This window comes from Agelaius tricolor, unplaced genomic scaffold (genome assembly GCF_023055355.1).
Source record: "Agelaius tricolor isolate 1412-34295 unplaced genomic scaffold, bAgeTri1.0.p SCAF_2, whole genome shotgun sequence".
Lineage (NCBI taxonomy): Eukaryota > Metazoa > Chordata > Aves > Passeriformes > Icteridae > Agelaius > Agelaius tricolor.
The window spans coordinates 66,781,846-66,793,257 of NW_027269262.1; positions in this window are offsets into that span (position 1 = coordinate 66,781,846).

Here is an 11,412-nt window from a genome sequence, read left to right on the forward strand (position 1 = left end):
TGTCCATAAAAGGAAGAGCTAGCCATCAGGAAAGGATTGCTACCTGGAGAGCTGATTCAGTACCCTCTGGTAGTGGCACTCCCACCATCCCACCTCAGTCTGGGTAGAGCAGAGCACTGCTGAGTCACTCACCACCCACCCAGCTGAAGAACACCCTGTTCAATGCAAGTGCAGCATGAATGCATGGTTTTGCTCCCAGTTGGCTGAACTCAGTGTCTAAGCTTAGAAATATTCTCTCCCAGTCCTGCTGGATACTGTGCTGCTCAATTTCCCCAGCAGCTGTGGCCCTCTCACAGTAGCAATGGGACTACATGTGATACCAGATCCTAAGTAGGTCCCCAGCTGTCCTGCCCAGAAAAATTTTAGCTACAAGAGACACAGTCAAACCCACCATCTGCAAATACAATGATGTATTGCCTTTTTACTCATTGTCCTGAGTAGCAAGGAGATGGAATTTTAACAAGCACCTATTACTCAAACTGAAGCCTGTTAAAAGGTGTATGAATGTTGCCTACAGGCTCCAATTATGAGCACAGGACATAGACCCATGAACTTAGAAGAAAAGACTGCATCTGTCCTGAAGGTTCTGTTGTGTCTATGAAAAAGGACAGAGGTGTAGGACAATGGGACTGGGGGTGTACTGAGCTCGGTTTCTTGTTTTCTCCAATCACTTATAACAAATAAAAACAAACACATGCATGTATAGCAGCCTGGTCTAGTGGAAGGTGTCCTTGTCTGCTTTAGTGGGGTTGGAACTAGATGATCTTTAAGGTCCCTTCCATGCCAAGCCGTTTTAGGATTCTATAGAAGGCAAGCCTATTAGAACTTTGAATCACCTAAATACAGGACTTAAAAATACTTAGTCCTGAGTGGTGTTGGGCCTGTCCTGTGCAAGGAATGTTTATTGCCAGGGAATATGAGTAGAGCAGCAAACACAGAAACACCTGACATTATGGCTGCATGTCACATTTCATTTCCCACTCACGACCCTGGAGCCTTCCCAGCATTCTGCCCTACTGATAGGCTTGGTCTCCCACTGTGGCGTCAGAGCCCAGTTTTAAAATACATTCCCCCTAGATCAGCTGTTTATTGAAAATAACTGGCAAGGCAGTCAGAAGTGAATAAAGACCAAGGTGTCAAAGAATTAACACTGCTAAAGTGAATGTATATTGAAGAATATACATTTAAGAGTAACTTACTGTGGAAGAGGCTAACAGCAGGCCTCTTAGCTACAGGAGCGAGAAGAAGCTGAGAAGTAAGAAGAAGCTGATAAGGAGCTCTCTCCAAGACTGTAGCCAAGGAGACCAAGAGAAGAAAGATAAGAGAACCTTGCAGCTGGACGAAGCATTTTTAGAAAGTTAGTTGAAGTCACTGTAACTTCTCACCAATAGTATTATGTTGACTTATTGTGGCCAATAGTAAAGATAGAAGAAGCATAAACAATTGGAAAGTGTATAAAAGTCAGCCATGTTCAATAACAAAGTGTTGCAAACTGAGACTGCTTGTGGTCTCTGCTTTGTCTCGTGACTGCCTCGACAGCGACAACTTACTTACATTTTGTTTCAAAATGCAGCAAAAGGGCACCATTGGCTTAGCTTCTTTCAAAGCCTGGAATGATTTTATTAAGCTAAACCTCTGTTCAACTACCTCTTCTAGGTAGAGAATGACACCCTTAGCTCCCATAAACCTGTCCCAGGCTCAGGAGGAAGTACTCTGCCTCAGGATCATGTGGCAGAACATCCAGGGCTCATGTTTAGGGTCATGTTCAGAACCTCCAATGGAAATGGTTCCAGTACATATAAAAAAAGTTCACAGCACCAAAAGAGTGTGACATTCAATTTTAGTGAGAGAAGAACCTTGTTGCTCAGCTGTGTTCTGCTAAGGACATTTATAAATATTCATTGTGATGTAGCTAAGCACAACAATTTCTGGCTCACCTTGTAGCCCCTTCCTCATAACCTCTGGCTTGGGCACTCTCTTGCAAAATAAAAATTCAAAACCCCTTTAGCAGAGGACACATGTACATTCTGAACCACCAGTATAACAGGTAAATAAAAACTGTAAGGATCCTGTATTTACCATATGCCAGGTGAATATCACTGGGATATTAGTGGAAGGAAAACAGACAAGCAAGCACACTCCCTCCCTCTACATTACTGCCTGATGCACCAAGCAGAACCCTGAAAGCACTTAACTGGATCAAGGTCCTGGCAGCCAAAGAGGGGCATACATTGGATCAGAAATGCTATGCAATATGTCCCTCCTGAGGAAGCATTTAAAGTCTCTAAAATCAGATCTGCCTATGCCAAACCAACTCTTCAATCAAAAAAAAAAAAATATTGAATGTGTAAGAGCCTTTTTAGGCTGGTATCATCTGACTCACAAGTCAGAGTTTATAGTTTTTAATTATGTTTGTCTTGCTAAAACTCTTTTGTGGAAAATAAATTCTTCATACCTCTTAGTGACTACAGGTCAAGATCATACCATGGTACCCACTGGGATAGATAAGCAGATGCCTGGTAGGATTCTAAAATCCCATAGGCTCCCACCTCACCACAAGCAAAGTGCTTCATGTTGCTGAAAATATCTGTGGGTGCCTTTCCACCTCTTTGAATGGCCAAGTGTCTCCAAGTCCAAGGCTCTTTTGAAACCAGTCCTGAACTGGTTAAATGCTGAACACCCTGCAGTTCTTAGCATTTGAGTGAGAACACATTGAGGCCAGGGCTGTTGGAGATGCCTCCAAAAGATCTTAAAGGTCTTCAGCTGAGTAGACCACCATAGAGAAGCCTCCACGAGCACTGCACAGTGGTCAGCTGGCTGTGAGACTGTTATTGTCCTGGGCCAAATCCCAAAATCCTTACAGGAACTATGCCTTCCATCAAAGGACCAAGCTTCAAGTGCCTACATGAGCTTGTTTCCTGGAACTAATCTGACTGGGTGCATGCAAAAGGCTGTTAACTGGGAGTTTGCACCCCCTGCCTATAGCTGCTTTTGGCACCCTCTGTGTACAGCTGCTAGCAGATGTGGGGTAAAAGGGCTTGGGGTGGGAAGTAAACATTTTAAATAAATAAATAAGTAAACAATTCTAATCCTGTGTTAAATCTTCTACAGGGGCACTAGAGGGAGGGCTAGAGCACCGCATGAGTTTGGAATTTGCGTGTCTCTTGGTTATTTCATTATTTCCCAACAAAGGAGGAGTACCTATATGTCTATTTTAATTAAGTGCCCAAATCTCCACACAGATCTTATTTTCCATGAGATACATACAAGAAATTGAGCATAGATGTGCACACAGATGCATGAATGCTGTAAATGTATATCTAGGAATACCTCATATTTCTCTTTCCTCCCTCTCCCCACCCCTGCTACTTTCTCTTGTGAGCAGAAGAAATGTTTCTAACTTCTCATTACCTATTTATCTTGTACCACAACTGTCTTTGATAGCATTTGCTCAATTATAGCTCCAGGAACGATGTGATAAACTGTTCTCAAGCCTTCTAGCTGTTTCCAGTTATGACATAAATATATTGATTGGAGAGCACAGTCTTGTCTTTTCACCATGTGTCATCATCTCAGCAAGCTTTATTGCTGTAGTAAATATACTGTAGATAAAGCCTTAGCTAAACTAAATCCATGTCAACTGCTGCTAATTAGTTAGTCACAATTATTCTATTTCAGAAAATAGATGAAATGGAACATTTTATCATTCTAAAATTGATACTGGGAATAAAATGAGGTCATGTCTTCAGTAACTCATTACTAATTATTTTTAAGGTTGCAGTGTTGTACAGTTACAACATGATAATTAAGAACCAGAGGATCTAGGTTTAAATTGTAGTTAACTTTCAGTATGCTCTTGTGAGATAACTATGTACTGCCAGGGCCACTTTACTACTGGCAAGCCAAAACACAAGTATTATTTAATATTTTTTAGAAGCAGACAAAAAAAGAAAAGCAGAACTGGGGCCAGAAGAAATATGTAGGAGTGTAATTACAAGGTTACAAGGGAGAAAAAAAGCAATGATCCAATTAACTAAAATTGCTGAAAATTGTTTATGTATTTTACAGGCAGAAGAAGACTAACGGGAAAGCCTGCTTGCTTACATAACAGAAGCTCTAGGACTCCAGCATTTTGAATTCCTTCAGACATTTTTTCCTTATCCATTTTACAAACAAGAAGTCAAGGCTCATAGCTCCTCGATAATGTAACATCTAGCCTGTTGAAGAGACAAAATCTGTGTTTCAGGCTTCTAAGTACATAGCTGTTTTCATTGACAGGCATACCATTAAGCTAGATAATGTAAAGTGAAAGTAAGAGCAACAAATTAGACTATAAACACTGAGATTAAACTTTCATTCATCTCATTAATATTTTACTAGTAATACTGTCTACTCCCTGCTGCCATTATTATAGTGAGTAGGCAGCTCCATCACAGTCTCACTTAGAAATGCTTCCAGTAAGAGATGCACAAATCAGATATAACTCATATAAGTCAGTCTTTCATCCAGACTGTTGTGAAGCCAACTATGCTACATGTCTTAACATAGTTACTACCTGATCTTACAAAGCTCTCTTTGAAACTCCTTGCAAGAATCATGTCTTGAAATTTCCCCAAAGACAGATCATACTTCCAATTTCAGTCACAACAAAACAGATAAAGTAAGTCACCTCCCTTCTTTTCCCACACCATATCTCTTTGTTTAAAAGAAGCACAGAGTTTATCCAGTTTCCCAGAGAGCCTAAACCACCACCAGAACTTTTCAAAAATGGGGCAGCCACTTCCCTGCCCATCAGCAGCAAGGAGGCACAGAGGTGGTTCTGTGAAGTGAGACACCAGTCAGCCCCAGCCCAAGCAGGTTCCGGTTTTAGTTTTTACCCTTCAAAGAGAAAATGACAATACTCATTTAATTTGCAATGGCCTGTAGGTTTTGTGTCTGAATTATACATTGCTGCATGTGCTAAATGCAAGCAGGAAGGCATTCTTGTTTGTCTGTGCATTCACTGAGGTTTGTGCTTGTAAGCAGTGACAAAGCCACACTGCAGGCTAATGGCAAGCAGTGCACATGCAGTCACCTGCCCACTAAGCCAAAGGAGAATTTATGTCTCTTAAAGCAGTACCCTGCCCTCCTACAGCACTAGCTGGGCCACATATGGGTGTTTTTGCCTTCATTCTGAATTTGTATCTCTCAGCTCCTTCTTGGCCTCAGGTTGTCCTCAGTTCATGCTTTGAGACTTTCAGTCTCAGCCCTCACTGCAGCAGCAGCAGCTCTCCAGATCAATATATAGACGTGAACTGGGTGAATGACTGTGAAGCTCCTGTGTCGGAGAAATTCCCCCTACGCTCCCAAAACTGTATTTTTTCATTTCACATTCTTTATTCCCATTACTTCACTAGATAAATAGTCTGAGTTTCTCATATGAATTTGACTAACAGCTAGACTTGGTGTCAGTACAGATTCTGTTTCCTTCATGGCAGCAGAGGCTGTTGACTGTGCACTTGGCAAGGCAGCTTTCCTTTGTTACTTTGGGGGAAAGTCATTCCAAGCACGTGGATGTACCTACCCCACTGCAGGGCAGGACCCCACAAAGCAACCCAGAGTTTTGGTCACAGCCTTGTGCTTTTAAATCTCCTACAGGTGGGTCCATTGAGCTCCTGCCTCCAAGTAGGGACATGCTACAAATAATGACACTCACTTTGCACTGCAGTAAGGGGTGCTACAAGGGTAAACTCCTAACCTATTCTGTAAAGCCCTGGGAAAATGCAAAACACAAGAGGGGGTCTGAGGAAACAGCTGATTGCCTGTTCTTTCTTCTTATGCTGAAAGTACTTGAATGTATTCCCTTTCACTCAAAACCAGAAATCAATGCATGACAGCCCCCCTACACCCACAGACATCTCTAGGTGCTGTAGTTCAAAGGCAAAAAGAGTGTGTAAGTTCAAATGCTGTAAGGCAGCATGTCCTGCAATTCACAGGTTCATGATAATTAATCATTTAATCGAGGTATTCAGAGAAGTTTTATGAACAATATGTTGGTTTGCTGAAGGAAACAAGCATGTGAAGGGTTTTGTTGCTCAGCCTGGAGCCAGACCCTGCTTTTCTGTGTGAAAAACTAATATTTGTGGCTGTTGTCTCAGAACACTGAGCTCTCTATTTTTATTTCTCTTGTGAAAATGGTACATGATGGTATCTTCAGTGTGCATTTGACTTAATGTTTTATCTACTGCTGTCAACATAAAGCAGCCTATGACAAGGCCCATAGTTTCTTTTGCAGCTATTATATGGTTTATCCTTAGGGTTAATAAAGTAAATCACTATGTGGCTCTGTGTCTCCAGCCAGTTTCAGCATTAAGAGGAAATATCACAGATAATACAGCTAATTCTCTTCTGTGTACCAAGACACAGTCAGAGTCAACTCACTGGTGTGCAGTTTTCACTGTTATCAAAACAGAAAATGAAAGGGGAGTTTAGCATGCACCCTGAAGAAATTAAAAACATGCTGCACATTCTTTTTCCTTATTGAGTAAAGCAGTAAAAAAGAGGTTTGACTAATGGTGAAAACGTAATTAACATTTGAGGATGTACCCTGCTCCTGTGAGGAAGCTTGATTTTGTGTGGAGTATTTCTGTCAACCTAGAGTCTCCAAGTGCCTTGCAGTACTAAATATGTTAGCTGAAGAACTAAATAATAAATAAGGGCAGGGGAAGACAGAGCTTTTAGAAAAGCTCTAAGTGGTCATTTCTTTCATATTTAAAGAAGATGTACACTACTTCCACTCAGGCCTGCCCACCACCCCCCCTCCAAATAAAACCAAAGCAACAATCCTCCTAAACTGGCTGATGATAAGTACTCCACCTATTCACATGCTCCATCTCTCTGCACAAACATGCACACAATAAGAGAAGGTGGGGATGTTTAAATCATTTTCACATGGATGATTTCTTGGCTTTTACTTGCCTTAGCTGCATGACTCTTCCAGCGACCCATTTCTGTGGCAGCTGCCACCTCACTGCCACTGCACTGTCTCACTGTCCTCAGACAACATTTGGAAGGTGCCTGTAATTATTTATCAGGCCAGGGAAAATGCCAGCACCCCCCATGTGATGTTTATGAGCTTCCCCCAGAGCACCTCCAGGCTCTGTGCGATGCATTTTTACAGGGGCTGCAGTTCAGCAGTCTGGTCTGCTGACAGTGAATTCCCTCCTTGCTTCTCCATGCATTGCTTGCAGCTTCCCAGCCTGTAAGCCCCATGGATTCCCCACCCCCATCAAAACAGGAGGAAAGGAGAGACCAGCAGGCCAAAGAGCAAAAACAGCCCTTAAGACAGCAGCTGGAGGAAGACATTCCTAGGAGGCATTGCCAGAGACAAAAAAAAGACAAAGCTCCAATAGCCCTCCTTTCTCATGAAACTTCTTACATTGCTTGTCCTTATTTACCTTGTCCTTTCTTATTTATAGTCAACAGAAATAGAAATACTAAAAGGATTGGGTGGGAATGTACCCTTTTACAGCCTTAATGAGGTATGTGTGCTGGACATGTGAGCAGTGGTAAGTGGCCAGACTCCAGCCTCCTTATTGCCACTGCTGAAGACAAGATAAAGTCTTCAAAATCATGAAAATGGTTTTAAAATGGCATTTGATATAATTCTGGTTATTTTAACTTTCTTCTCCCATCAAGAGCCTTGAGGGATCTTCATGCCCTCAGACTCATCTTTCTGCCTTCTGGGCAGTTCTAACACAGTGCACACCTTCATCTAGGTCATGTGCAAATTTGGGTCAAAACAGCTCAATTAATGCTACTCCATAAAGAAAAGAAGAAAAATGGAGGTGAATGCCATACATAATCAAGCACTGGGAGACAATGAAACTTGGGCAAAAAACCCCAAATATTATGTTTACATCAAGCTGCAAGACTTGCTCACCACAAATCTGGTGTCTTGTGCTCAGAAGTCATTTTCCAAACCCATTAGTTACTATTTTTATATCACTCCTACAAGCTTATTACTTGCAAAACAATGCCAAATTCAAACAGAAATGCATTTTGTGGGCCCAGTCAATTGCATTGCATCTTTAGTTGTGAGGCTGCAATAAACAGAGGCGTATTTGTTTATTGTTATTTTTTATTAGTATATGTATATATTCTTACACAAAGCTCTTATGAGGAGCAGCTGAGGAAACTGAGATTGTTTAGCCTGGAGAAAAGGAGGCTCAGAAAGGATCTTATCACTCTCTACTCTCACTGCTAGAAAGGAGGTGGTAGTGAGTGTCTTCTCCCAAGTAACAAGTGACAGGAGAGCAGGAAGTGGCCTCAAGATGCACCTGGAGAGGTTTGGATTAGTTGTTAGGAAAAATTTCTTCACTGAAAGGGTAATAAAGCATTGGAGCAGGCTGCCCAGGAAAGTGACTGATTCATTATCCCTGGAGGTATTTAAAAGGTGCATAGATGTAGCACTTGAGGACAGGATTTAGTGGTGAGCTTGGTGATGTTAGGTTAATTATTGGGGTGATGATCTTAAGGGTCTTTTCCAATCTAAATGATTCTGTGATCCTGTTCCATGGCTCTGTGGAACTCTCTTGTTGTGTCAAGGCAGGCAGAAGGACCTGCTGTGCCAACCACTGCAGCCACGCCAGGCCAGCTCTGCAGTACCCAACTCTGGGATTTTCAGGAATGCAGCTCTAGAGCAAGAAATTGAATTGCAGGTTGTAATCTAGCTGCATTCCATTCTGGGGCAGCAGAAATATGGACTGCAGGTGAGCCCTGGGTTTACCCAGCTACACATAATCAGGTCCTGAACTAGTCAGGGTGTACTCCACAAGACATGGCTTTAGTGGTGAGTCCAGTATGCAAAGAGGGGTCTTTGTTTGTCCTAGGGTACACACTACAGTGGGAGTAGTCCAAATAATCTCCACAGGGTATATTACAGCTGAGTTCAGAGGTGATAATCTCCACAGAGTATATCACAATTGAGTTCAGAGCTGAGTTTATAATGCAGATCAATCTGACAGCACTTGTTCACATGAAAAATGGAGTTAAAATGGTGGTTGTAAATATTTCTTTAGATTGTGAGGTATCTATCTGGAAGGTAACACCTCTCTCATATAGCTTGAGAATTCATGTGTCCTGTGCCCAGGCACTCAGGATGCCCACAAACCAGGAGGGGTGGATTTGAGCTTCATGGCCCCCATTCCCTTCTCTTACAGCTGGTGTGATATTCTTCCAGCAGAGGCACAGGGGAAACAGAGACCTTTTGCTATTATGGCATTGCTTTGCTAGAATGTCATGAGGAAATTTACATGTGACATTATGTGACAGCTGAATAATGCTTTTAATAAAAACATAACCCAGTCAGTGTCTTCAGCCTGCTGACTCTGCTTTTCATAACACTCTTTATCAATGTCAGGAAGCTGTCAAAAGCTATAAATGTGCTGAAGGAAAGTGCTAATGTCATTCCTCAAGCCTGTGATCTACATAATGGGAAAATATTAACATGGAGATATTAACACAAGATATTTCTTGTTCTAAAGGTGCAAGGGTTTTAACTCAACTGAAGTGTTTAGAAAATGTGAACAGATTTTTCAACCAGCATGAATCAGCATAGTTGATATTGACTTCAGCTTAGACAAGCTGACTTCTACTGAGGATACAATATAAATATTGACAAATCTGCTATTATTCATTGGAAATAATGAGCTGGGCAGAAACAGCTTCAGCATGTGGCAGCACAAGGCAATTCAGTTTCACTTGGATTTTTCATTGAAGGCAATTTTAGAGAATGTGGTGAAATTGTTCTCTGGAAAGCCCAAAAACGAGCCAGGGTGCTGTGAGGAGCACAGTGCTGCTCCCTGGCAGCACAGCCCTCCCCAACGAGGAGCTGGGGTGCTGAGAAGCCAGGACAGGATCAGCTCCAGGGCAGCAACAGGCATCAGACACAGATGGGTGCTCACCAAGCAAGTCTTTAACAACCAGGGCAGGTCAGGAAGCTGATCTGGAGGAGCTGGGCCAGGGTCACAATCACTGCAGCACCATCCAGGGCACAGGCACCACTGCAGCTCAGCAGCACAGGTGGGGCCAGGGGTAAAAACCTCAGCTAAAAACAGCTCCCAGCAGGGCAGGCCTGTGCTTCTGTGTGTCTTCACAACAGCCCTAATCAGTGGAGCTTGGCTGGCCTTGGATATAGCCAGCTATGCTCCAGAAGGGATTTGCCCAGGGTCTTGGCAAGGAGGTTCCATTTTTCCATCCCTGTTTAGAAATATAATTTTCTCCACCTTCTCCTACTCTCTTTGACAGATGTCAGTCAAAACTGCATCTCATTAGTATAAATTAAAAATTTCACAAAATCAAAAAATCTTCAGCAGGCTAATTGTTGAGTGACTTCACAATAAAAGAAGAAAGCAAGTGTATTTTAATTTTAAGAATACATCTGGGGGATTAGAAGACAGGTTTATATAGAGGAAGAGCTTCTTAACATACTGCTTGCTCTTTGCAGGGAGTATGAAAATTAGGGGAAGTTATCCCTGTAAATAAAATAATCCATTTACAGGAACTGGTCCATCCCTGGTGAAAAGCCACACTAAATACATGTTATTGCTACTCATGCTCCCACTACTAAGCACATCTACCACTTGGGGGGGATCATGCTGTAAATGTGGCTTTCATGTCTATTAAATGTCTATTAATGTCTATTAGGCTTGAAGTAGATGGGCAGCCTGGCAGCTTCCCTTGCCAGGAACAGCTCTGCACAGCAGTTCTGGGTCTGGACCCAGCAACAGCAGACAAAAGTGCACATGGAGCAAGCTCTCTTTCCTCATTCTTCTATACAAATGCTGATGCCTCTGAAAGAGAAAAAGTCTGATCAATGTGGTTGCTTTCATTTTATTAATTGCATGCAATGTACAGGCACAGATATGTGTGGTGATAAGAAGCAGCAATGGAGAAGGCAACAAGCACATGGAGAGCCAGAGAGGGGACATGTGGACCAATTACAGTATTATATATACAAACTTTTCAGTGCTTGTCATATTGCTTAAATATTTGGAGGTGAGCAGTCACATGTTGGAGGTGGGGCATATGTTAGGTTTAAAGAAAGGGAAAATTAGAGAGTGTGCAGAATCAGACAGGGAAATCCTGACCCAGAGGTCAATTCTGATGTTTCATAGGACTCCTCCCTGGTGGAGTAACTCCCCAGTGTCTGCCTTGGGAAGAGGGAGCTGCTTGTGGCAGCCAGCAATTCCCTGCTGGACCACAGGAATATGCTATCACTTATCTGCTTCTGAGGATGGAAAGAGACATTTACAGGGACCAGATCCCACCAGAAAGCAGCAGTGTTGAAGCAACCACTGTCAGATAATTTGGACTAGAAATGACTGAATGTCCAGGGCTCTTCTTTTCTAGAGACAGCAGTGAAGATATTGT